The sequence below is a fragment of the Ursus arctos genome, unplaced genomic scaffold (assembly GCF_023065955.2).
Source record: "Ursus arctos isolate Adak ecotype North America unplaced genomic scaffold, UrsArc2.0 scaffold_37, whole genome shotgun sequence".
Lineage (NCBI taxonomy): Eukaryota > Metazoa > Chordata > Mammalia > Carnivora > Ursidae > Ursus > Ursus arctos.
Window position 1 is genome coordinate 19,405,464 of NW_026623053.1, and position 27,862 is coordinate 19,433,325.

The window sequence follows — 27,862 nt, forward strand, 5'->3', positions numbered from 1 at the left end:
CTTGTGATGGCAGTGGTAGCTCTGATGATTTCTGATTTACCCTGGCCGTGGGTGGTGGTGGTGGTGGTGGTGGTATTCTTTCTTTGTCTTAAAGAACAACACCTGGCTTCTGTTGAGATGGATATTTTAGGTCTGTGGTCTAGGTATTCATCTCCTTACCAAATGGTCACTTAGCTACACGTTTAGTGTCCTCTTCCAAGAATACTTTTTCATTTTTTGCAGTATGAATAGGCTGAAAATTTTCCAGATCTTCCAAGTTCTAGTTCCTTTTTTTTTTTTTTTTTTTTTTGCTTAACAGTTCTGTCTTCAAATCATTTCTCTCTTCTCACATTTTACCATAAGTGGTCAGGAGGAACTAGGCCACTCCTTCAATACTTTGTTTAGAGATCTCCTCAGCTAAATATCCAATTTTATTGCTTGCAAGTTCTGCTTTCCACAAAACACTAAAACATGAACACAGTTCAGCCAAGTTCTTTGTCACTTTATAATAAGGATCATCTTTTCTTCAGTTTCCAGTAACATATTCCTCATTTCCATCTGAAATCTAATCATAGTGGGCTTTGTGGTCCATATTTCTACCAGCATTCTCTTCAGGATTATTTAAGTATTTTCTAAGATGATTGAAGTTTTCTCTCCAGCTCTCCTCTTTTCTTTCTGGGTCCTCACCAGAATTACCCTTTAATGCTCATATTTTGAGCGTGCACCTCTAAACTTTTTCAGCCACTACCCATTATTCAGTACCAAAGCCACTTACACATTTTTAGGCATTTGTTATAGCAGCACCCCACTTTCAGTTCCAAAATCTGTCATAGTCAAGGTTCTCCAGAGAAACAGAACCTGTGGAGGCTGAGCATTCCCGTGATCTGCTGTCTGAAGCTGGAGGCCCAAGAAAGCCAGTGGAGTAATCCATTCCAAATTCAAAGGCCTGAGAACCAGAGGAGCCAATGGTGTAAATCCCAGTCCAGGGTCAGGAGAAGATGAGATGAGAGGTCTCAGCTCAAATGATTAACTTTGGAGACTAGAAGCTGATAGGATAAAATGAATGGAGTAGTGAGGGCATTATACCCCATGAAATCTATAGTAGGCTAAACTGTCAGTTACTTGTGTCAGGGAGAAGGATATTTACAGATGTGCAAGGATTCAGAGATTAGAGAAGTCTTGAGGAAATACCCTAACAAAAGTGAATAGTAACTGTAGGATATGAGAAGATAAAAAAAGAGAGGAAATAGTGGTAAGCAATAAAGTTGACAGTGTATACAGCGTTCAATCTCATTGAATAATGATAGACTGTTGGCAAATGCTTACTGTAAGTTCTAAAGAAGCGTTCGGATTTCTCCAGCTTTTAGACTTGAAGATTTTTAAAATAGAAACTTGAGAGGCTTTTACCTAGATTAACTAATTTCTCTTAACAGTCTTTCTCTTCTAATTCAGGAATACTGCTTCTTTAGAAATGACTAATTTCAGGGCAGGAAAAGTAGAAGGTGAGCCTGCATTGTTTTAACATGCCAGCAGGCAAGGAGTTGCTCATAGATGAATAGGAACATGTCGTCAAAAGGGCAGAGAATGCATGCAGATCTATTGCGGAGTGCTTTTTGGAGAAATACCCATGAGGGCAGTATTGGAAGAGAGAGAAGTTGAACTGTGATGCACTTCATCTGCTAAATGCAGAGCTCTGGACCTGAGATGGCTCTTCAGAGTTCTTCTGAATTGAGGCAGGGGGGCTGGCCCTTGTACCTCTCATGGTGCATTTATTTGATGTGGGCTTTCTCTGGAAAGGGGGCATACCCTCGGGTGAGGAAGCTCCCTTCAATCGAGGACATTTCCTGGGGAGACGCCAGTTGTGAGCTGCTGCATAAAGTATTTTCATACCTGGGGAAGAGTGCCTCGTCCTTAAGGAAGTCCTGGATGGTGCATCCTGACAATTTCCATTATTATCTCTTTGCTTCATCTGATAAGTTTATCCCATCTGGGAATAGCTCCTCTAGGATTATGGTTGGTCTCTTTCTGGAAATAGGAGTGGTAGTAAGTAGGACTTAACTCCTTAACTCCCATCTTTTTGCTACAGCTGGTCTTGGGGCCACAACTAATAATTCATTATATCCTTTTGCTACCAATTCTAGATTTCCCCTTACCTTTGGCTAACACCTCTGCTGGTCTAGGCAGGTTACCTGAGGTCATTGAGTCCCTCCTATCTGAGAGGTTCTGAGGCCTAATCACCATGCTCACCACAGTCTCCAGACTGTGGCTGTTGTATTTGTCCATTTGTTGTCAAAATTAGGCAAAGGAGTATGAAGAGACACCTTTCATATATATTTTTCATATGACAAACATGTTTATCATCTGGGTGATAAAAATGTATTTCCCTGGCTGATAAAAATATAGAAGTCCTATCTCTTCCTGATGACGAAAGTCAGTTACTCCTCCCAGATTGGTGACTTCTTTCCTTGCCCTCTGGTCTCTTGGCCCTAGGTGCTTGAAGTGACCTGGTGGCAGTTGTAACTCAAAGTTTAATGGGCTGTGTCCCTTGGTAAGAACAGGACCTGTAGGTTCATAGAAACTAGCATTGCTGGGAAGGGAAATACAAATCGCTACATGGGTTACTGGGAATGATGGCAAGTGAGGCCATTCCTACTTTCCCCCTTTGTTTCCTGGCTGTTTGTATTTTACTTATTACTGATGTAGCACCATATAATGGTTATTGATTTAGAGTGTAACTGCATCTTGGAGGAGCGTAGATACTATCCACATGGTATCTCCGAAGGGGTGCTTTAGTCATGCCTTAAGAATGCTCTTCTGTTGCTCTTAGGCTGGTAGCTTCTGAATGTTGCAGTATGTGACAGGACTGGTGGATCCCATAGTCTTTGCTTATATCCTTTGTTATAAAGAGGATTCCTTGGTCTGAAGTAATGTTATGTAGGATATAGTTAAAGTGGAGCTGAGATGATGTTAGCTCTCAGGAAGTGGTGCTAAGGCCTTATTGTCGGGAAAGGCAAATCCATACCATTAATATGTGTTGATTCTTGTCAAGTGACTCACTTCCTTCTAGAGTGAAAAGGATTCAGTGTAATCAATTTGTACTAAGTGTCTGGTTGATCTCTTTGAGGGAATGTGCCATATTGGGGGCTCAGCTTTGGTCTCTGTTACTGGCAGGTTGGAAAATCTGCAGTAATAATTGGCTACATCAGCCTTGGTGAGAAGGAGCCCATGCTGTTGGGCCCATGCATACCCTCCGTCCTTGCCAACATGGCTACTTTGTCCATTATGCCAGCACTAAGGTGACAGTGGCAGAAGCCACATGATTTTGGTTGGTTAGTGTTCTGTGTACTTGGTTGTTTTGTGCCTTTTTTGGGGTAGGTGTTCTGTAGTGTAGTATTAATATGTGATACAAAGATCCTCATACTTTGTGTCCACTCCCACAGGCCCGTCCTCATGCCCTGTCCCCAGGAAAATCAGTTAAGAGACTTTGTAATGTTTTAGATGAGAGTTGAAGAGGTCCTGGATTAGCAGAGTGCCAGTGAGTATATAAATAAGCATATCTGAGCACTGTTTCAGGTTAGGTTTGTGCATTTTGGAGATTTCACAGTTTTCAATCTGATTAATTAGGTGGATCAGAAATCCATTTTAATGATGGGAGGAATTTAGGAAAAAGTTGATCTGTAGGTGGGAGTCTTTTATGAAGGTTGACAGTGAAGGGAAGAGATTAGACATGTCACTGGGGTCTTCAGAAATAGGACTCACGGAGGGCTCTTTCCCTTCAAGATGAAAGAGACTTGGTGTTTCAGTATGTAGGGAGACCTGGTGGAGGAAATGGAGGAAGACTAAAGAGATGGCTTATGAATTAAGGTCTCAGAACTTAGGATGAGATCAACCTTAGAAAGGGAGACAAGAAGGAAAGAAGAATGTTTGGAAAATAGAAAATCTGGAGCAAATGGGAAAAACGAAAGGAATTTACATCACATTTTGCTTAGTGTAGTAAGGTGTCCAGGTTATCTGCTTAACAGTGCATGTGTGCAGAACCCTATGAAACATTGTGAAACAGGGCCCTGTCATAAGGCTTGGCCCCCTGCCGCTTCTTTTGCATATCCTTTGACCCTATCTTGACTGAAGGTGAGTGGCCTTGTTCCCTGGAATACTTTCCCAGAGAATTCTGAAGGAGAGAGTTCTTTAGTTCTTGTTCAGACTCAGGAGGCTTAGTCAAGGGCCACTTATCTTTCCCCATAGGGAAATTAATTTCCAGGGAGAGACCTGGGTGCCCTGGAGTTCCCTAGAATTGATAGGAGGATCTTATAGATCTCAAACTCAACTTTGTGATCCTGGATTATGGAATTAATATGGATAATTCAGAACACGTTTCAGATTCCTTTATACCTTAGCCATGCTGACTCATTCTCAGATAAAATTTATTTACTCTGAATGTTTCTTCTTACTTGGTTCTCTTAAGAGCTGATGACAGAGCCCACTAGTATCTTATTTTAGATTAAGAGTTTATGGATTATAGGCTGATGGGAAAATTATCTGATAAGGTAACTTTATATTCTTTATTCTACTGATATCATGTATATGGATTTTGTAAAATGTAGTTTTTTTTGGACAAGGTAAAAGATACCACATACACAAAGAAGTACATAACGTGCACATCTGGAGTTAAAATATTTTTTTTAAAATTGTTTTGAATTAATATAAGTTTTAAAGAGTGCTACTTGCCTTCCCTGTGCTTTTTGATTGTCATTAATTTATTCATTTATCATATATTTATTAGCTGTAATGTGCAGGTTCTGTTCCAGGTGCTGGGAATATAAATGTGGAAAGGATACAGTACCTGAATTTTAAGGAGCTTATGGTCTGATCTGGGGGAGAGACAATTGTAATAAAATAAGTACAGTAGTATATAGTATGTGTTAATAAAGAAATGTGTACAGCATGGAGTAGAGCCCAAGAGAGGGAGTAGTCCATTTCTGCCTCAGAAGGATGGGAACCTGCTGTCAAGATTACACTGATGAAATGATGCCTGAATCCTGAAAGGTAAGAAGGTGTTATTAAGTTTGCCATTAGATAATACAAAGTCTTTGAGGACAAAGAACCTCATACAAGTTTGGGTTCCAGCACAAAGGAAGATTTGTCAATAAATGAAAAACGAAAGTTCCCCAGTTCTCTGAGTTTAAAACTATTACAAAAGATTTTTTTTACAATTACCAGTAGGTGGCAGTGTTACCCCATGAAAAAAAGACTGATCACCAAAAGTTGAAAATGATTCCTGACTTTCCAAACCTGGTAATGAGGGTATTCTGGGTTAAAAATGGATGAGAAAAAGTGAGTTTGAAATTTGTTCTCTGCGGGCCAGCTTTTCCTCGAATAAGCCAATGTCTGCCCTCCCCCTTCCCATTCATCCTGAGCCCTAGAGATTTCTGTAAAATTGACTTAGACACCTCTCATTCCAAGGCCTGTGGGAGTCTGAAGCACTTCTTAAGATTTCTCCACTCCATTGACCCAGAAACAAAACTGAGCTCCCTGCCTAAAAGCCTATTCACATTAAACATTCATGAGTTTAAAGAGCCTTTAGTGAAGATTTGGAAGAAAGGATAGCAAGCAGAATTTATATAGCAGCAATGCAAACAACCTCAAATGAATCAGGCAGCTGCTCAGGTCTCAAAATGTCCTTTGGCCACCCACCACCATGGGGTTTTACTGAATTCATTTGTTTCAGCCTTTATCTAGTAGGTTCCTCTTCTTCCGTTCTTGGCAATGGAACTTCAAATTGTTTTCCCTCTTTCCTTCATTTTTTCATATTTCTCATCTCCTTCATATTTCTCTGCCCTTTTTCCCTTCCCTCTGCCACCTTTCTCTCCCTATCTTACCCCCCTACCTCCAAACCTACAAAGGTGCTTTACAGTAGAGGGCCCTTCACTCAGTGCGATCCCCCTCCTTTGAAGGCAGTAGTGCCAGTTTATTACCCTGAAATAGAAAGCAAAACAATCCTTCTGTTTTCAGGTGTAATAAAAATGCTTTAAAAAACACACCCTGCAGATATTTTTGTAAAAACTTCTATCAGGGTTTTCAGCTGGTGGTTGCAGCTTTTTCCTTAGCAGTCTGTTATTAAATGAGCTTCTTAGTGTTCTTTCCTCCTCCCTCCATTTTTCATACGCCTAGAAAATAAATCCACTCTTTCCATGATCTATTTTATTTGTATTATTTGCTGCTGCTATTTTCTTTTTTCATAAGGTTATCTGTGCAACTCTGTGTGGTCCTAGGATTGGTACCAATTTGCAAATTGTGATTGGACTGCTGTAGGGGACCATTCCGTCCCCCCTACCAAACTTTCATGAAAATTTTCAACAGAAAGAAAATTTGGAAGAATTGTTGAAAGAATCTGCTTACCTAGATTCTGTAATTCTTAACATGGTATTATATTGCCTTCTACCCATCCATCTTATTTTTTGATGCATTTCAAAGTTAATTTGTAGGTATAAGTATGCTTCATTCCTAGACATTTTAGCATGCATGTAATTAACTGGAGTTTAATATTTATTTTCAGTTTGTGTGTGTGTGGGGGGGGGTAAAGTTTACGTCACAGTGATATCCAGATCTTAAGGTACCATTAGGCAAATTTTGACTGATGCAAAACCAGGGTTACCCAAACCCCGGTCAAGATATGGAAAATTTCCATAGAGGATTTATTTGGTTGCTAGTTTTTCCACATACACAGAGTATAAAATGGTTAAACTCTAGACTTTTTCAGGTCTGCATAAACTATTGGGAGGAAATTACTTACAGTAAAAGGGATTTTAGCTGAGTTTTATTTTGTAGAAACACAGATTAAGATCTGCATCTGTGCCTTTTGTTTCAGTTTGATCACAGTGACATTATAAGTAAGCAGAAACAGAAGCAAAATGGTCAGTGCCTGTGAGTTAAAAGCAAGAACTAGGTCCATCTTATTTATTTATTTGTTTGTTTGTTTGTATCTCAACTACCTGGAATGCTTTATACCTTTGGCACTCAATAAATATTTGTTGTTTCCAGACTATCTGCTACAAAAATTTACTAGGTCTATTTTATAGCTATGGCTTGTTCACGTAGAAAATAATCATGGGATCATGAAGTCAAAGCCACAGAAAGAGTCACACATCTTCCTCAGCTGTTCATCAGTCACTACTGAAGAAGGGTTAAAGGTAGAGGATGTGATACTGAGAGGCTTTCATGCGCACAGAGGTGAAGAAAGAAGGGCAGCTAAATTCAGACAGAACAGCGTTGAAGTCTCAGCAATAAAGAGACCTGGATTCTGACTTCTCTTATGCTTCCTGTTGGGAGTTCAGACCCAGTGCTTGACCTTTCCAGGTTCTGACGGTGCATGCAGATGAGTAGTTACTGCTCCTTGAAGATGTTTATATGGAACAATACTGATACGTGCTTATAGGAAGGAACATAGAGCAAAAAAACAGTAGCGTGTTATTTTATTAAACTAAGGTATAGTCAAGGAATTCAGATATACTTTAAAATGCTACACCAAATTTCAATATCCCAGATGCCCACCATTACAAACCATTGCTTGCCAGTCTTTGTTTATGAGTTGGTTCCCACTTTACTGACTTAAATATGCTGATGAATTCTGTCTCTGAGTTGCCATCTTGGTCACAAATCATTTTCTTCCCAGATGGAAATTTTCTCCGGAAGAAATAACAGTAGTATTTTGGTCAGTATTCAGTTGTGGAGAATAAAAAGTCACTCTAACTAGTTAAAGTAGAAAGAAATTCATCACGGAGTATTAAATGGTTTACAGATTGTAGGTTGATCTTCCAGGAATGGTTCCCAGACCCATATTGGCTGAAGAGAGATTGTTGCCTTTGCCACAGTTGGGATGCTGTAATATCAGAAAGATACCACCACAACTATCAGCTCCAGAGTTTCTGCTATGAACAAAAAGTAGCCTTCCAACTTAGGAAGCTGCTGTTATAGCTCCCATCCCATACTATGGTGCTGCTGTTTCAGGTCACCAATGCAAGTGGATGCCAAAGTCAAGTTTAACATTTGTTTGTAGGAACTTAAATAAAATCTTGAGCCCTAGGTGCAAGAGATTAGTAAATAGTTTTTAAGCTTTTTAGCCTCAGTACTAGGAGAAGGGGTTAGAACACATACTGAATGAGCCATTCTACAGTGTCTCTTAGAAATAGCCAGCATTTGGAGATTTGACCAAGGTGGCCATATGGGAGGCTCCTGAACATCCTTCCTTTCATGGATGCACCAAATGTACAGCTACACTGAGAGAAGTACCCTCTGAAAGAAATCCCAAAACTAGCTGAGCCAACTCCACACATTGGGCAGAAGAGAAAATACCTAGTGGGTAGGAAAGGCTAAGACACACTCGCCATAAATCACATCCCTGTAGAATGTCATGAAATTGAGAGGGAACTCCCAAATGCAGCTTCTCTTTAGGGAACAAAGATTTTGGACTGCACATCTAGCACCCCAGCTTATGACTCCCAACTGAGGGACTGACTGCAGTCCTCTTTGTGACAGATGGATCTTACACACCCTTGCCTGCCTACTGGGAGCCACTAAGAACAAAGGTGGTGGCTTAGATAATCATAAAGGTTTGAGAGATGACCAGTTTAGCTTGGGCTAAACTGATTGATGAAGTTCATCTACATGAGACCACTCTGTCAAATTGGAAGAGGTGGCTTGTATATATAATGTGCAGAAACCAGCAGAGTCAAGACATCTAGATCTGAAAGCCAATAGGGATTGCATCTAGAACACCCACTAGACTATTGCATACAAAGAAGCAGTTCTTAATGGGTGTGTGATCACTTGACACAACTGTCTCCCTAGGCTCAGAGTAGTGGGAGCAGGAAAAAAAAAAAAAGCCTGTCTTCTAGACTTTCCCTGAAAAGGGTCTGACTGTATACATGCTATTGTTTGAGGGTCTGGCTTTTTTTTTTTTTTTTTTTTTTTAAGATTTTATTTGAGAGAGAGTGTGCACTAGCAGTGGGGGTTGGGGGGAGGGGCAGAAGGAGAGGGAGAAGCAGACTCCCCACAGAGCAGGAAACCCCATGCAGGACCTCAGGATCATGACCTGAGTGGAAGACAGATGCTTAACTGAGCCACCCAGGTGCCCTGAGCCACCCAGGTAGCCTGTTAATTTAGCATGTATCTAGTGGCTGGCTGTGATATCCTCTAAAGACTGGGGAGGCTATTGGAAATTTCCACTGCCCTCTCGATCCAGTTTGCTACAACAGTAAAACTTAGTTGCCAAGATCTTCCTGGAAGAAGCTTGTACACATGTATGGGCCCCCAGCTTTTGCGGCTACAGCCTGAGGGATGGACCCCCAAGCCACCTAGTTCTGATAGCCAACAGGGTTGCATGCATGAATCCCATAGGATTATAGCAAACAAGCAGTTTTTACCTGGGTACAGAAATACCCCTCTCTGGCTATAAACCTGTGCTTGGCACAAAGGGGGCAGGCAAAAATGCCCATTACCCAGGTTCTCCCTGAAAGGGCCTGAACTATATACTTTTATAGTTGCTGCCTGAAGGTCAAGGTTGTAATCAGCCTGTATCTAAGTGCGGACTATAATCCTCCCCTTTGTGACATAGATGTGTCTTGCGTACCCTCACCTACTGGGAGCCACTAAGAACAGAGGTGATGGCTTGGACAGTCATAAAGGTTTGAGAGACGGGCTTGGGCTGAGTTGATTGACAAGCTTCGTCTACATGAGACTACTCTGTCAAGCTGGGAGAGAAAAGTCAATATTATAATGATAAAGGAGTCAATTCATCAAGAGGATATAAAATCTGTAAATAATGTAAGAGTGTATTATAAGAGTATAAGAGTACCTAAATATGTAAAGCAAATATTAACAGATCTAAAGGGAGAAATAGACAGCAATACAATAATAAAAGGGGACTTCAACATTTCACTTTCAACAATAGATAGATTGTCCAGACAGAAAATCAATAAGGAAACTTGGATTTAAATGACATATTAGACCAGATGGACCTAATGGACATATACAGAACATTTTATCCAAAGCAACAGAATACACATTCTTTCCAAGTGCACTTGGAACACTCTTCATGATAGATCATGTTAGGCAACAAATAAGTCTTAATACATTTAAGAAGTTTGATGTCATATCAAGCATCTTTTTTGGCCACAGTAGTGTAAAAGTAGGAATCAATTACAATAAGAAGGTTGGAAAATTTACAAGTGTTTGCATATTACAGCATGATTCTGAAGAACAAATGGGTGAAAGAAGTCAAAGGAGAAATAAATATCTTGAGTCAATGAAAAAGGAAACAACATACCAAAACTTATGGGATGCCACAAAAGTAGTTCTTAGAGAGACATAGTGATAAATTCCTACATTAAGGAAAAAGATCTGAAACAGCCTACTTTTATACCTCAAGGAACCAGAAAAAGAATAAACTAAGCCCAAAGTTAGTAGAAGGATGGAAATAGGAAATAATAGAGTGGAAATATATGAAATAGAGACTGAAAACATGGTAGAAAAGATCAATGTAACTATGAGCCAATTTTTGAAAAGGTAAAATAGACAAAACTTTAGCTCTATTCATCAAGGAAAAAAGACTCAAAATCAGAAATGAAAGAGGAGATACAACAACTGATACACAGAAATACAAAGGATCTTAAGAGAACACTACCAAGTTTTACCCCAACAAATTGAAAGAGACAGATAAATAAATTTCTAGAAACATACAACCTATCAATATTGAATCATGAAGTAATAGAAAATCTGAGTAGAACAATTACTGAAAGGAAATTGAGGCAGTAATCCAAAACCTCTCAACAAACAAAAGTTCGGGACCAGATGGCTTTACTGGTGAATTCTACCGAACGTTTAAAGAATTAATACCCATCCTTCTCAAATTCTTCCAAAAAATGGGGTAAAGGAGAACACTTCCAATTCATTTTAATAGGTCAATATTATCCTGATATCAAAGCTGGATGATGACACTACAATAGGAGAATATTACAGGCTATTATGTCTGATTAGTATAGATAAAAAAAATCCTCAATGAAATGTTAGTAAACCAAATTCAAAAATACATTAAAAGGATTATACACTGTGATCAAGTGGGACTTACTCTGTGGATGCAGTGATGGTTCCACATCCAAAATTAATTATTGTCATACACCACTTTAAAAATGAAAGATAAAACTCATATGATATCTCAATAGATGCAGAAAAATCATTTGATAAAATTCAGCATCCTTTCACCATAAAAACTCAACACACTGAGTGTAACAGGGAGGTACCTCAACATAAAAAAGATCATATATGACAAGCTCAAAAGCTAACATTATACTCAATAGTAAAAAGCTGAAAAGTTTTCCTCTAAGATTGGGAGCAAGACAAGTGTACCCACTCTTGCTGCTTTTATTCAGCATAGTACTGGGATTTGTAGCCAGAACAATTAGACTAGAAAAAGAAAGAAAATAATCCAAATTGAAAAGGGACAAGTAGTCTTTTTTTTTTTTTTTTTTTTTTTTGCAGATGACATATATAGGAAACCTAAAGATTGCAGTCTGAAACCATTAGAACAAATGGATTCCATAAAGTTGGATGATACAAAATCAAAATACAAAACTTAATTGCTTTTCTATTAATTGCTTTTCTATACATTAACAACAGACTATCAGATAGTTCACTTTCTCGTGAGGCTTTTGTCTACTCTCACCCTTGCAAGATAGTTATTTATATCTTTCTGACAATTTCATTACTCTCTCTCTCTCTCTCTCTATATATATATGTATATATATATATATATTTACTATTATTGCATGTACTGAACAATTTGTTATTGTTTTGATTACTAGATTATGAATTTTTTCAATTCAGTGTTATCTATCTATCGTCAATGCTTAGTATTGACTTACACAGTAAGCACTTAGTAAATGAAGTACATCTGTCAAAAGGGGTGATTGGAAAGGCATTAAGATGGCAAAGGAGTAGGGGGACCCTGCACTTGGCTCACCCCTTGAACCAGCTAGATAAATACCAAATCATTTTGAACACCCAAGAAATCAATCTGAGGACTGAGAAAACAAAGCTGCACATCTACAGGTAGAAAAATAACCACTTCATGGAAGATAGGGACTGTAGAGAGTTGATTTGGGGGAGAAAAGAACTACAGGTGCTGTGGAGGGGAGCCAGCCTTGATTGTAGAGAGAGGGGTGAGAGAGAAAGAGTGAAGCAGCAGGCAGGGGGTTGCACAAGAAAAATTTCCCCAAAACCATTGACTGGGAAAAGGAAAGGGGCTGACTACAGCAAGTTATTGTAAAAGTGGAGTGCAAAGTCTGAAGTTTTAGAAGTCTGAGCCATGGGGTTGTGCCTGGTGGGCTAAGTGGTGCTTTTGCAGGGAAGGAGAGCAGAGACTGAGGAGCAGGCAGCATAGTCTGAGAATCCCCTGGGTTGCACGGGGAGAAACAGTACCCCTCCTTGGAGTGCATTTGGGAGCCGTGGCATGGCCTCTGCAGGGACAGAACTGGCAGTGCCAACATGCTGCCCATTCCCTACCTTGGGAACAGATACCAGCTGAGGGCAGCAAGCCTTGGTACCAGGTTATTGCTGTGCTTTACCATAGACTCTGAACCACTGTGCAGCTGTGTGACTGCTTTTCCGGGACAAACTGGAAAATGGCAAAAGTGCAGCAAGACCCTTTCCCAGGGGATCAGTGCAGGTCTTTGTGGCACAGGTCCATAAAATTTGGGTTTGAAATCCAACTGCACACCTGAGAAAACACAGGAGTACTGTGCCACCTGGCAGGCAGACAGCTTGGACATAGGGTGAAGGGAGGGATCTGATGGAAGCCTGGGACCCAAGAGGCGTGATTGTTTGCTCTTCTTTGAGGGCCCCTGAAGAGTGGTGGGGTAAACTCTCTGCTCTGGGAAGGAGAGAGTGGGGTGATGCCATTTTCCCCACTGTCCATCAGCGGTGACCAGGGAGCCTCAGAGAGCAACACAGTGCCTCTCCCCCAAGCCCCACCCCACTGCACCCTGCAGTCTCATCTCCACTAGAGCAAGTCTGCCTGAGAATCAGCTCAGCAGGTCCCTCCCCAGAAGACCAGCACAAACCCCTTGCATGCACCACATCTACTGATCATAGAGTGCTGCAAAGCTTCGGCTCTAAAGGAAATAGGATCTATCTTTTTTGTTTATTTTCTTTTGTTTTTTTTTTTTTTTTGGATCTAGCCTCTTTTAACAAGCAGACCAAAACACATCTGGGATCTAGCTTCCTTTTTTTAACCTCTTTTTAATATAACCATTACTCTCAGGGGCAGGCAGACAACAGGCTTAATCACACACAAAAAACAGCGACCCAGACAAAATGACAAGATGGAGGAATTCACCCGAAAAGAAAGAACAAGGAGAAGTCATAGCCAGAGATTTAATCAGTACAGATACAAGTAACATGTCTGAACCAGAATTTAATCAGTAATCATAAGGATACTAGCTGGGCTTGAGAAAAGCATAGAAGACGCTAGAGAATCCCTTACTACAGAGATAAAAGAATGAAAACTAGTGAGGCTGAAATAAAAAAATGCTATAACTGAGACACGAAACAGAAGGGATTCCATGACAATGAGGATGGATGAAGCAGAGGAATGAATCAGTGATATGGAAGATAAAATTATGGAAAATAAGCTGAAAAAAGGTAAAGAAAGGTATTCGATCCCAAATGTAGATTTAGGGAACTCAGCAACTCATTAAAGTGTAATAACATTTTTATTATAGGAGTCCCAGAAGAAGAGAAAGAAAAAGGAGAAGGTTTATTTAAGCAAATTATAGCTTTCCTGATCTGGGGAAGGAACTTCTCTAATCTGGGGAAGAAAATAGACATTGGAATCCAAGAAGCACAGAGGACTCCCTTTAAATTCAACAAGAGCCAGCTGTCACCAAGACATATCATAGTCAAATTCACAAAATACACAGGCAGGGAAAGAATCTTGAAAACAACAAGGGGAAACAAAAGTCCTTAACCTTCAAGGGAAGATAGATCAGGATTGTAGCAGATTTGTCCACAGAAACTCGGCAGACCAGAAGGCAGTGTCATGCTATATTGAATGTGGTGAATGGGAAAAATACACAGCCAAGAATACTTTATCCAGCAAGGCTGTCATTCAGAATGGAAGGAGAGATAAAGAGTTTACAGGACGAACAAAAACTAAAGGAGGTTGTGACCACTAAACCAGCCCTACAAAAAATATTAAAATGGATTCTTTGGGGGAAAAAAGGCCAAGCGAAACAAAGACTAGAAAGGAACACAGAACATCACCAGAAATGCCAACTTTACCGGTAACACAATGGCATTAAATTCATATCAATCAGTAATCACTGTGAGTATAATTGGACTAAATGCTCCAAAAGACATAGGGTATCAGAATGGATTAAAAAAAAAATCTATATGCTGCCTACAAGAGACTGATTTTATATTATTATTATTTTTAAAGGTTGTAGTTGAGAGAGAGAGAGAACACAAGTGGGGAGGGGGAGAGGGAGAGGGAGAAGCAGACTCCCTGTTGAGTGGGGAGCCCGACATGGGGCCCAATCCTGAGACTCCATGGTCTTGACCTGAGCCAAAGGCAGACACTTAACTGACTGAGCCAGTCAGGCCCCCCAAGAGATTCACTTTAGACCTAAACACATCTGCAGATTGAAAGTGAGAGGATGGAGAACCATCTATCATGCTAATGGATACCAAAAGAGAGCTGGAGTAACCATACCTGTATTAGACAAAGTAGATTTTAAACCAAAGACTGTAACAAGACTGGGGCACCTGGGTTGCTCAGTTGGTTAAGTGTCTGTCTTTGGCTCAGGTCATGATCCTGGAGTCCGGGATTGAGCCGTGTGTAGGGCTCTCTGCTGAGTGGTGAGTGTGCTTCTCCATCTTCCTCTGCCTCTCCCCCTGCTCCTTCTCTCTCTTAAATAAATAAACAAACAAACAAATAAATAAATAAATAAATCAAATCTTAAAAAAAAAACAACAAAGACTAACAGATGAAGAAGGGCATTATATTATAATTAAGGGGTCTATCCATCAAGAAGATCTAACAATTATAAATATGCCCCCAACTTGGGAGTACCCAAATATATAAATCAATCATTAAACATAAACTCATTGATAATATTACAATAGTAGGGCATTTTAACACCCCACTTACAGCAATGGACAGATCATCTAAGCAGAAAATCAACAACGAAACAATGGCTTTGAATGACACACTCTACCAGATGGACTTAACAGATATATTCAGAATATTACATCCTAAAGTAGTGCAATACATACTCTTTTTGAGTGCACATGGAACATTCTCCAGATTAGAACACATACTTGCTCAACAAGTACAAAAAGATTGAAATCATATCATGCATATTTTTAGACCATGATGCTATGAAACTTGAAGTCAACCACAAGAAAAAAATTTGGAAAGACCACACATACATGGATATTAAACAACATCCTACTAAAGAGTGATGGGTTAACCAGGAAATTAAAGAAGAAATAAAATACAAGGAAGCAAATGAAAATGAAAACATGATAGTCCAAAACATTTGGGATGCACCAAAGGCAGTCAGAGGGAAGTATATTGCAATACAGGCCAACCTCAAGAAGCAAGAAAAGTCTCAAAAACACAACCTAACTTTACACCTAAAAAAGAAGAGGAACTGGAAATAAGGCCTAAAGCCATCAGAAAAAGGGAAATAATAAATATCAGAGCAGAAATAAATGATATAGAAACAAAAACCCACAGAACAGATCAACAAAACTAAGAGCTGTTTCTCTGAAAGAATTAATGAAATTGATAAACCCCTAGCCAGACTTAGCAAAAAGAGAAAGGACCCAAATCGATAAAATCACAAATGAGGGAGTAGAAATAACAACTAACACTACACAGATACAATTATAAGAGAATATTATGAAAAATTACATGCCCACACACTGGGCAATGTAGAAGAAATGGACAAATTCCTAGAAACATGCAAACTACCCAAACTGAACCAGGAAGAAATAGAAAATTTGAACAGACCTAAACCAGCAAAGAAATTGAATCAATAATCAAAAATCTCCCAACAAACAAAAGTCCTGGGCCAGACGGCTTCCCAGAGGAATTCTACCAGACATTTAAGGAGGAATTAATACCTATTTTCTGCTCCAAAAAATAGAAATGGAAGGAAATCTTCCAAACTCCTTCTACAAGGCCCCCACTACCTCAATTCCAAAGCCAGACAAAGACCCCACTAAAAAGGAGAATTACAGGCCACTATGCCTGATGAACGTGGATGCAGAAATTCTCAGTAACACTAGCAAATCAAATCCAACAGTACATTAAAAGAATCATTCACCACGATCAAGTGGGATTTATTCCTGGGCTGCGCGGGGATGGTTCAATATTCGCAAATCAATCAACGTAACACACCACATTAATAAAAGAAAGGATAAGAACCATATGATCCTGTCAACAGATGCAGAAAAAGCATTTGACAAAATGCAGCATCCGTTCTTGATAAAATTCCTCAACAAAGTCGGGATAGATGGAACATACCTCAACATCATAAAGGCCATAAGTGAAAGACCCACAGCTAGTATCATCCTCGATGGGGAATAACTGTGAGCTTTTCCTCTATGGTCAGGAACAAGACAGGGATGTCCACTCTCACCATTACTAGTTAACGTAGTACTGGAAGTCCTAGTCTCAGCAGTCAGACAACAAAAAGAAATAAAAGGCATCCAAATCGGCAAGGAAGAAGTCAAACTTTCACTATTTCCAAACGACATGATAGTCTATGTACAAAACTGGAAAATGCCACCAAAAAATTGCTAGAACTGATACATGAGTTCAGCAAAGTTGCAGGATATAAAATCAATGTGCAGAAATCTGTTGCATTTCTAGACACCATTAATGAAGCAGCAGAAAAAGAAATCAAGGAATCAAAGACCATAAGGAATAAACCTAACTAAAGGGGTAAAAGATCCATACTCTGAGAACTACAGAACACTTACAAAAGCAACTAAAGAGGACACAAAGAAATGGGGAAAAATTCCATGCTCATGCATTAGAAGAACAAACGTTACAGTGTCTATACTACTCAACACAGTCTACACATTTAATGCAATCCCTATCAAAATACCATTTACACCAAAAATAGCATTTTTCACAGAACTCCAACAGTCCTAAAATCTGTATGGAACCAAATCAGACCCCAAATAGCCAAAGCAGTCTTCAAAAAGAAAAGAAGCAAAGCTGAAGACACCACAATTCTGGACTTCGAACTATAGTACAAAGCTGTAGCCATCAAGATAGTATGGTCCTGGCACAAATACAGACACACAGATCAATGGAACAGAATAGAGAACCCAGAAATGGACCCACAACTATAAGGTCAACTGATCTTCCACAAAGCAGGAAAGAATATCCAATGGAAAAAAGACAGTCTCTTCAACAAATGGTGTTGGGAAAACTGGACAGCCACATGCAGAAGAATGAACCTGGACGACTTACTTACACCATACACAAAAATAAATTCAAAATGGATGAAAGACCTACATGTGAGACAGGAAACCATCAAAATCCCAGAGGAGAACACAGACAGCACCCTTTTTGACCTCGGCCACACCAACTTCTTACCAGATGCATCTCCGGAGGCAAGGGAAACAAAACCAAAAATGAACTATTGGGACTTTATCAAGATAAAAAGCTTCTGTGCAGCAAAGGAAACAGTCAACAAAACTAAAAGGCAGCCTACGGGATGGGAGAAGATATTTGCAAATGACCTGTCTGAAGAAGGGTTGGAGGTTCCTCTAAAAGTTAAACATAGGCTTATCTTATGACCCAGCAATTGCACTACTAGGTGTTTACCCAAAGAATACAAAAATACAGATTTGAAGGGCTACCTGCACCCCGATGTTTATAGCAGCATTATCAATAGTAACCAAACTGTGGAAAGAGCCCAAGTGTCCATCCATCAACTGATGAATGGATAAAGAAGAGGTGATATAGTGGCGCCTGGTTGGCTCAGTCGTTAAATGTCTGCCTTCGGCTCAGGGAGTGATCCCAGGATCCTGGGATTGAGCCCTGCATCTGGCTCCCTGCTGGGAGCCTGCTTTTTCCTCTCCCACTCCCCCTGCTTGTGTTCCCTCTCTCGCTGGCTGTCTCTCTCTCTGTCAAATAAATAAATAAAATCTTAAAAAAAAAAAAAAGGTGAGGTGTGTGTGTGTTTGTGCGTGTGTGTGTGTGTGTGTGTATACACACACACGATGGAATATTACTCAGCTGTCAAAAAATTGAAACCTTGCCATTTGCTATGATGTGGATGGAGCTGGAGTGTATAATATTACGTGAAATAAGTCAGTCAGAGAAAGACAAATACCATGTCATTTCACTTATATGTGGAATTTATGAAACAGAACATATGAAAATATGGGAATGGAAAAAAAGAGAGAAGGGGAAGCAAACCTTAAGAGACTCTTAAGGATAGAGAGCAAACAGAGAGTTGATGGAGGGAGGGGCTTGATGGATGTTCTAAGTGGGTTATGGGTATTAAGGAGGGCACTTGTTAGGATGAGCCCTGGATGTTATATGTAAGTGATGAATCACTGAATTCTCGTGAAACCAGTATTACTCTGTATATTAACAAAGTAGAGTTTAAATAAAAATTTGGGAATAAAAGGGGGCGATTGATTGAAAGAATAGTAAGTGATAGAAGGACTGGGGGTTACAATTAGAGTATAGAATAAGAACAATTAGGAGTTAAGATTATAAGAAATGTAAGAGGCAAAGGGGGGAACTTATAGCAGCAAGGCAAAATAATAAAAAAGAAAAAATGGGATGGTAAGGTCAAAGATGTGGTGATGCAAGCAGGTGACTAATGAGATGGAGGGGATTATCAGAATCGGATTGGCCAAGGAACTCTGTTGGGAGTTCCTTCACTGGGAAAGTTTTTTTTTTTTTTTTTTTTTTTTTTAATGGTAAAATAGAATAAGTATCAGTACAGTTGAAAAACTTAAAAAATATAGAGACACAATAGAAAAATCTAAACTTGCCTAAAACCTACTTTACCATTAGAGACCACAAATACTAATTTTTTTCTCAATTTTTTGCAGTATAAATATATACTTTAAAAGCACTTCTGTTTGGGGTGTCTAGGTGGCTCAGTCAGTTAAGCATCCAACTTTTGATTTCAGTTCCGGCTGTGATCTCAGGGTTGAGAGATTGAGCCCTGTGTTGGGGCTCTGTGCTCACCATGGAGTCTGCTTGGGATACTCTCCCTCTGCCCCTCCCCCCACTTGCATGCACGTGCACTCTCTTTTTTCAAATAAATAAGTCTTACAAAAAAAACCCAAATAAACCGCTTTTGTTTAAAACTGAGGGTTGCTGGAGGGGAGGTAGGTGGGGGGATGGGCTAAATGGGTGATGGGCATTAAGGAGGGCATTTGTGGTGAGCGCTGGGTGTTATATGTAAGTGATGGATCACTAAATTCTACTCCTGAAACCAATACCACACCAAATGTTAACTAACTTGAATTTAAATAAAATCTTGGAAGAAAAAAAAAAAACCCACTTTGTTTAATATTGAGCAAAAGTGATATTGTCCTGTACGTACAATTTTTAATCTTTTTTACTCATGACATATATACCCAGAATTTGAATTCAGATACAGGTAGATATATATATATATTTAGATCCAATTGAGAGGTTATGAGAATACTTAATAGTACCTGTGTTTCTGATAGTTTTTCAGTTCCTAGTTCTAATCTCTTGTGTTTTCTGGATCCATTGCAGCCATTTATTTCTGTATGACACCCCGCATCATTTTAATAAATTTCACCATTTTTGCTTAAGCCAGCCCAAGTTATTTTTTGTTCTTTCTGTCTCTCTTTTAATGTATAATGCCTAACAACCAATGGTGTTTGGTGTGCAATATTTGACCTCTGTTATTTCCAACACAAGATCATTACTCTTTTTAATCTTGACCAAAATGACAGGTAAAAAATCCTTATTTAAAATTGTATTTCTTCCATTATAAGCATATTTGAACAAAGTATTTTCCATTTGTCTTGCTCAAATCACATTTATTTAATTCATTTTGTAATAGTTTCACACAGTCATGGTATTCAAGTTTTCCTATTTATTATTCATCTATAGAGGCCTCCTTTTTGCCTAAGAGAAATTATGGGTGTATTCTCCTTGACTTGACTTCCTGTTTTATTTTAACTTGGCATGTTCTCAGTTTCCCCCTTAGAATTTGAACTGGATTTGAGCTGGAGCTCTGGAAACATATGACTTATAATCTTTGTTCTGGACTTCAGCCACTTGGTAGTAAAGGTTGCTGTCACCTGGTTTCTAAGGTTTGAGTGTGTTGAATCACATCCCCTGAACATACATCATTTCTGGAAGTGCTTTCTCTGAATGTTGGTCTATTTTTACATCAAGAGAAGCAGGTTGCCGCAGGAAGTGAAGGGACCAATGTGAAACTGTGTGGCCCATGGGCATTTTATTTGGTGGCATCACAGCGCTTATTTTTTTCTACTCGGGTTATTTTTTATATATTTCATTCATAAGGAATTGCTTTCCTACTTCCATGGAATACCCTTTTCAGTAATTTAATGATGAAGAGAAGAGAGGGAAGTAGCAACAGACACAGTATTTGAGAGGTGAGTAGGTGGGTAGATGAGGTGAATTTAATAATTTGAAGAAAATCTAAGACAAATGAACCAGTAGAGAATCTAAAATGTAAATTAGTCAAGGCCAAGGATCTTTGTTTTGTCCACTAATGCATCTCATCTCTCCAGAACAGTGCCTAGCATATAGTTCATGCTCAATATTCAATGAAGGATTGAAAACAGAAGAGAGACTGATGAAGTGAGATCCTGAAGTAGAAAATGGGGGATAGAATTAAGGTGATCTCCTTCCTTTCAGGCTGGAGATTAGAAATAAGAAATAGCACATGTGGATAGATTTAGAGGTAAGGGAGAGAAATTATGCCTAATGATATCTATATTCTCAGTGACGTAGAAGGTCAGGGCCTAGGTTGAGAGTGAGGGTGAGAATAGAATAGAATAGAATAGAATAGAAGTAGTAGAATAGAAAATGCAGCTTGAACAGAGGGTTAAAGCTTTGGAACTCTTCCCTAAAAGTGGGAAAGGAATCTAGCTTGGGGTGCATACAGAGGCTACTGAATACTATTGGAATTCTAGCTTAGGAATGCGAGCCAAGCAATTTGATGATGCAGTTTTTTTCTATTGTTACATGATTTATTTTTTAGTAGTGTGAAAACCGTGAGAATAAAATATGTCCACAGCTGGCTAAGTAAGTGTTGTGGAATGTCAAAGGAAATTGAAGTCATGGCTATAAAATGTAGAAATAAATGACGGTAAGATTGTAGCAGTATCTTCTTTGTCAGGGTGTTGTGAGAATTACATAAGGTAATATTCATATAGCACTTAGAATAGTGCCTGGTAGAGTAAGCACTCAATCAATGTTAATTATAACTCCTGGTTAAGTTGGAAAGACATAATTAAAGGGAAGGGACCGATAGATTGGGAAAGAGGTTAGAGTGGTGGGCTCACTAATAGGTAATTACGCCTTGAGATGATCAGGGAAATTAGGTGTTGTCTAGTTTCACAGCTCTGGATTCCAGAAATGATGTGATCCTGAGTGATGACAAAGTTTTGAGCATTTCCCGAGAGAGGATTGCTGTAGTAGGGGACACGTTTGTCATAGCAGTCCATGTCAGGCACCTGTGCAGTTACTATTTAGTGGATCCTCCCTGTGAGTGATTCAATCAGGTAGAATGTGACAGGACTTCCAGTGTGGAGTATCCTGAGCCAGATGCTAGGGATCTTTTTTATTGATTGATTGATTGATTGATTTAATTTAATTTAATTTTTTAAAATAATTTTTATTTTGTTATATTAGTTACCATACAGTACATCCCCAGTTTTTGATGCAATGTTCCGTGATTCATTATTTGTGTATAACACCCAGTGCACCATGCAATATGTGCCCTCCTTAACACCCATCACTGGCCTATCCCAATCCCCTCCCCCCCTCCCCTCTGAAGCCCTCAGTTTGTTTCCCAGAGTCCACAGTCTCTCATGCTTCATTCTCCCTTAGTTTACCCTCCTTCATTCTTCCCTTCCTTCTCCTACCGATCTTCCTATTTCTTATGTTCCATAAATGAGTGAAACCATATGATAATTGTCTTTCTCTGCTTGATTTATTTCACTTAGCATAATCTCCTCCAGTCCCGTCCATGTTGCTGCAAATGTTGTGAAATCGTTCTTTCTGATGGCTGAGTAATATTCCATTGTATATATGGACCACATCTTCTTAATCCAGTCATCCGTTAAGGGCATCTTGACTCCTTCCACAATTTAGCTATTGTGGACAATGTTGCTATGAACATTGGGGTGCATATGGCCCCCCTCTTCACTATGTATCTCTGGGGTAAATACCCAGTAGTGCAATTGCTGGATCATAGGGTAGCTCTATTTGTAACTTTTTTTTTTTTTTTAAACAGATTACACAGCTAAACTATTTAAGCTGAGTCTTTTTTTTTTTTTTTTAAAGATTTTATTTTATTTATTTGACAGAGACAGCCAGCAAGAGAGGGAACACAAGCAGGGGGAGTGGGAGAGGAAGAAGCAGGCTCCTAGCAGAGGAGCCTGATGTGGGGCTCGATCCCAGAACGCTGGGATCATGCCCTGAGCCGAAGGCAGACGCTTAACGACTGTGCCACCCAGGCGCCCCTATTTGTAACTTTTTAAGGGACCTCCACGCTGTTTTCCAGACTGGCTGTACCAACTTGCATTCCCACCAACAGTGTAAGAGGGATCCCCTTTCTCCACATCCTGCAACATTTGTTGCTTCCTGCCTTGTCAATTTTTGCCATTCTAATTGGCGTAAGGTGGTATCACAAGGTGGTTTTGATTTGAATTTCCCTGATGGCTAATGATTTTGAACATTTTTTCATGTGTCTGTTAGCCATTTGTATGTCTTCATTGGAAAAGTGTCTGTTCATATCTTCTGCCCATTTTTTGATTTGATTATTTGATTCCTGTGTATTGAGTTTGAGAAGTTCTTTGTAGATCTTGGATACCAGTCTTTTATCTGTAGTGTCATTTGCAAATATCTTCTCCCATTCCGTGGGCTGCCTCTTAATTTCTGACTGTTTCCTTGGCTGTGCAGAAGCTTTTTATCCCACAAGTTCATTTTATCTTTTGTTTCTCTTGCCTTTGGAGATGTGTCATGAAAAAAGTTGCTGTGGCCGGTGTCAAAGAGGTTGCAGCCTATGTTCTCTTCTATGATTTTGATGGATTCCTGTCTCACATCGAGGTCTTTCATACATTTGGAGTTTATTTTTGTGTATGGTGTGAGAGAGTGGTCAAGTTTCATTCTTTTGCATGTAGCTGTCCAATTTTCCCAGCACCATTTATTAAAGAGACTGTCTTTTTTTCACTGGATGTTTTTTCCCGCTTTGTCAAAGATTAGTTGCCCAAAGAGCCAAGGGTCCATTTCTGGGTTCTCTATTCTGTTCCATTGGTCTATGTGTCTATTTTTGTGCCAGTATCATGCTGTCTTTGTGATCACAGCTTTGTAGTATAGCTTGAAATCTGGCAGCATGATGCCCCCAGCTTTGTTTTTCCTTTTCAGCAATTCCTTGGTGATTCGGGGCCTTCTCTGGTTCCACACAAATTTAAGGGCTGTTTGTTCCAGTTCTTTGAAAAATATCATTGGTATTTTGATCGGGATGGCAATGAATGTGTAGATTGCTCTGGGTAGCATAGAAATTTTAACTATGTTTCTTCTTCTGATCCATGAGCATGGAATATTTTTCCATCTTTTTGTATCTTCTTCAATGTCTTTCAAGAGTGATTTGTAGTTTCTAGAATATAGATCCTTTATGTCTCTGATTAAGTTAATTCCAAGATAACATGTGATTTTTGGTGCTATTGTAAATGGAATGGATTCCCTAATTTCTCTTTCTTCACTCTCATTGTTTGTGTATAGAAATGCAACTGATTTCTGAGCATTGATTTTGTATCCCGCCACATTACTGAATTGCTCTATAAGTTCTAGTAGTTTGGGGGTGGAATCTTTTGGGTTTTCCATATAGCGTATCATGTCATCTGTGAAGAGAGACAGTTTGACTTCTTTGCCGATTTGGATACCTTTTATCCCTTTTTGTTGTCTGATTGCTATTGCAAGGACTTCTAGTACTATGTTGAATAATAATGGCGAAAGTGGGCATCCTTGCCGTGTTCCTGATCTTAAGGGAAAGGCTTTCAGCTTTCCCCCATTGAGAATGATATTTGCTGTAGGCTTTTCATAGATGGTTTTTATGAAATTGAGGAGTGTGCCCTCTATCCCTACACTCTGAAGGTTTTAATCAGGAAAGGATGCTGTATTTTGTCAAATGCTTTTTCTGCATTTATTGAGAGGATCAGAGGATCATATGGTTCTTGACTCTTTTCTTGTTGGTATGATCTATCACACTGATCGATTTGTGAATGTTGAACCACCCTTCAGATGCTGGGGATCTTAATGAACATGGGGGAGTGCTTTGGAGGTTGGTAGTGATGGTGAAAAGAATGGGACAAGAATAGTGGTTATATATAATGGTGGGGGCTTCAAATGAGAGGGCATTGTTGAAGGATATTAAAAGAAAAAAAAAGTTCTAGTTTTGAAGTGTTAGCATGGAGCCTGGAGAGTAGCTGTACTCTGAGAGTGTTCCAGCATCCTTTTTTCTGACCACAGGGATACAAAGGTGAGAGATGGCGTGTTGCTTTCTCCCAGGGTCACTGTCACTTCACTTTCTGTCATCAGTCTCTTTTTTGTTAAGTTCAGAATAGCAATTTCTTTATTGGTTACTCTGTTTCCTGAGAAGTGGAATTATCAACATAACAGAGAAATATGGGGATATTTCTGGTTATCTGTTATGTGAAAACGAAATGAGACTGTGTATTTGTGAATGTTTTGAGTAGGATTAAGGCTTCCAAATATCTTTATCCTTATAAATCACATTAAAAATAGGAGGGGGGCACCTGGGTGGCACAGCAGTTAAGCGTCTGCCTTTGGCTCAGGGCGTGATCCTGGTGTTATGGGATCGAGCCCCACATCAGGCTCTTCGGCTAGGAGCCTGCTTCTTCCTCTCCCACTCCCCCTGCTTGTGTTCCCTCTCTCACTGGCTGTCTCTCTCTCTGTCAACTAAATAAATAAAATCTTTAAAAAAAAATAGAACTGACATTCTCATAGTTTCTACAAATGATGTAACTAAGTTATATTTTATAGATAAGTAAAAATTTTTTAAAAATATTTTTATTTATTTATTTGACAGAGATAGAGACAGTCAGCGAGAGGGGAAACACAAGCAGCGGGAGTGGGAGAGGAAGAAGCTGGCTCATAGCGGAGGACCCTGACGTGGGGCTAGATCCCAGAACGCCGGGATCACGCCCTGAGCCGAAGGCAGATGCTTAATCTCTGTGCCACCCAGGCGCCCCATAGATAAGTAAAATTTTAATAAACAAATTTTAATAGACATTGTTGTGCCAGTTCTTAAGTTCTTAAGCCCTCTGTATTCAGCTTTGTGATGCTGGGGCTTGGACTCTGTAAACTTGGTTTCTGCTGTTACCTGGCTCCCTGTTAGGTTCTGCCAGTAGGTGGCATTAGAGGGAGAACGGGAGATTGAAGGAGAAAGAAGGGACTTGCTTGTGTTGGCTTCTGATTTTCTTCCTTTCTTTCTGCTCCTGTGAGCATTAGTCCAGTGACACTTCACCAGGCAGCTGCAGTTCCATTCTACAGTGTTAACTGAGACGGTTTGCAGGCTTTCCAACCCTGGCAACCTCTCCAGCCCCCAGCGTAAGCACCAGGCAAGCAATGTCTCCTCCTCAGAAGTTGGAGTCCTCACAAGGTCCCCCGTCTACATTTCTGGATTTTAACAACCACTTTCCTTGTTCCCCTAACCCTAATGGTGGTGGTAGCTGCTTCCTGCAGTTGCTATTTCTGTGATATCTTTGAGTTCTTATTTTTACTCTTCTAGTTGCCAGTTCTTTGTTTTAAAATTCCTGTGTTCAAATACCTGGTGTGGTTTCCGACTGTACCTAGACTGATGTAATCGTCTTACTGATTTTTAAATTTGTGGACAATTTAGTGTTATATATTAATTGTATGTAACATGCATTTATTATATAGTGTTATTTAGTGTAAATAACATATTTTTCCAAAAAATTAATTGTAACAAATATTATAGATAGAAATGAAAATCAAATAAGTTTAATTTTATGAAAAACTTGCTGCTTTGCCTTTATTTATTTATTTATTTATTTATTTTTCATTTTGCTGCAGACTAATGAATATTTCATCAGAGCCTCACTGGCCTGTGGACAGCCATTTGGGAACTACCTACTTAGTACAAAGGATTAGGTTTTAAATTAAAATGTTTCACTTTGGGCCAGACTCACACATTTAGGTGATATAATTGACACTTCTGAGCTCTAAATAAAACCAGATTAAGTTCTAAATTTACTTTTGAAAGATAGGATATAAATGCCAATCATAAAAATTCAGTTTGGGGTGGTTAATTTGAAAATCTCTAAGATCAGCCTTGGTCCTTTGGTATCTTTCATCCCTACAGAACTGTTAAATTTAAGATAAAAATCTTCAGTTTGCTCTCAGTAATGTACTTTCTTCCTTTATCATTTACAAACCCATAAAGTTAAAGATGAATAAGTTATTACATGTAAAAGACTTCTGGGAAGGAGACTCTGAACTATTACTTTTTCCTGGGACTCAACCTGTGCTGGGGGTCTGGTTTTAGCTATGAAATCAAAATACATCAGTTCTTGGTAGCCAAGGACATCACTCATTAGTTTGTCTCTATCTATCGATGGATTGTTCGATTGATCAATCGAAAGAATGTAGGAATGAGTAAAATAATGAATTAAAAAAAACCCTCTATCTCAGTCTGTCCATCCTCCTTGCTTAAACTTATCTCAGAGCACCACCCAGGTAATTTCCATTACTCATGCTCACATACTCTTTTCTCCTTTTTTCTCATCACACATCTTAGTGATCCAGAGCATCATATCTTCTCTATTCTATATCTGTAATTTTGCTTTTATCTCTGAACTTCCAAAGTAACAACATTTACCTCATAAAAGGGTAAATTATGTGGTCTCAAGGTTGATCTAGCCTGGGTGTGGTCTCACAACCGAATTTATTGGACAGGGATTATGTTTTGGTTAACACCAATATTTAATTTTTTTATGTATGTGGTAATAGAGAGCCAGTAATGATTTTATTTTATTTTTTTCTTTCCATAAAGTACCTCTTTTCTGGCTTGATCGGAATACTTAAGTGATCATAAAATTGTTTTTGTGAACATAGATTTTAAGTATAAGGGAATAGTATGATCCTAAAACATATTTAAATCAAACTATTTCAAATCGTCCAGTTAAGCCTTCCAATTTCTGGGATGTATTATTTTGTTAAACCATGATGATATTGACTCTCCTTTTTTTTTGAAATGATATAAATAATACTTTAAAATTTTTATTACCATTTTCTTTGTTGGAACTTGTGATTTTGAATTATATTTGTTTCAACCAAAGATAATTAATATTCTCTGAACTTTGTTTGATTTCACCTTTAGTGTAATTCTAGAAACATGCCATGTTTTGGTTGTCTCAAATGGTTATGACTTTTTAAAGCTAATTCATTTTACTTATTTATAAAACCTTTTGAATGTTTGCCAGAAAAAAAACCACGAATGATCCTTAATGATGAAAAAAGTAAAAAAAAAGAAAGTTCCATCAATTTACAACAAATAAATGAGCAAAGGTGGTT

The 27,862-nt window shown here is 39.0% G+C and overlaps 2 long non-coding RNA genes across 2 annotated transcripts in view; both read left to right on the plus strand.

The window, feature by feature from the left end:
* Positions 1–27,862, plus strand: part of LOC113266161 (uncharacterized) — a 454,130-nt gene that overhangs the window by 33,008 nt on the left and 393,260 nt on the right. The window lies entirely within an intron of this gene.
* LOC130542523 (uncharacterized) lies at positions 373–27,822 on the plus strand. Its single transcript, XR_008957145.1, has 2 exons — positions 373–5,022; positions 25,356–27,822. It is a non-coding gene; the product is annotated as an uncharacterized LOC130542523 (long non-coding RNA).